The following is a 538-nucleotide window of genomic DNA, read 5'->3' as shown; positions in this document are numbered from 1 at the left end:
GTTGGGCCCAGGGCCCAGGCAGCGACACACAGCACCGTGACTACCTGGAGCTGTCCCAGCCCACACCTGTCCCCGCCCCCATCCCTGGGAACAGACAGGACGCCCCCTTTAGGGTCACAGCCCCGAGCCTGCTGGCAGCTCCCACCACCCCTCAAAGCCATTGACTGCCACTGGAGGTTGGGGTCGGGGACTCCTGTCTGACAGAGGAGGTCCTGGAGTCAAGCCAGACGGAGGTGTGGAGGCATGGCGGGTGGGGGGGCGGGGGGAACGCCAGGGCCCCTGCGGGTTCTCTGCCTCCCCAGCCCCGTGTCTCTGCGTCTCGGCTTCTCTCTGCACATCTCTGCGTCTCTGCTCCCTTCCACCCGCCTTGGTCGCTGTGTGCCAAGGGCCCGGAGAGCTCCCGGGGCTGGAGCACACGTGTCGCACACAGGAAGCCCAGGTCCAGCCCCTGCCACTGCGTGAGGGTCACCCCGAAGCGCGCCCGTGTGGCTCCAAAGCAAGTGGACGAACGCAGATTTACGGAGGCGCAGGCTGCCTC

Source organism: Sorex araneus, chromosome 5 (genome assembly GCF_027595985.1).
Source record: "Sorex araneus isolate mSorAra2 chromosome 5, mSorAra2.pri, whole genome shotgun sequence".
Lineage (NCBI taxonomy): Eukaryota > Metazoa > Chordata > Mammalia > Eulipotyphla > Soricidae > Sorex > Sorex araneus.
The sequence above is the reverse complement of the archived record's forward strand: the minus strand, read 5'-3'. Positions refer to the sequence as shown.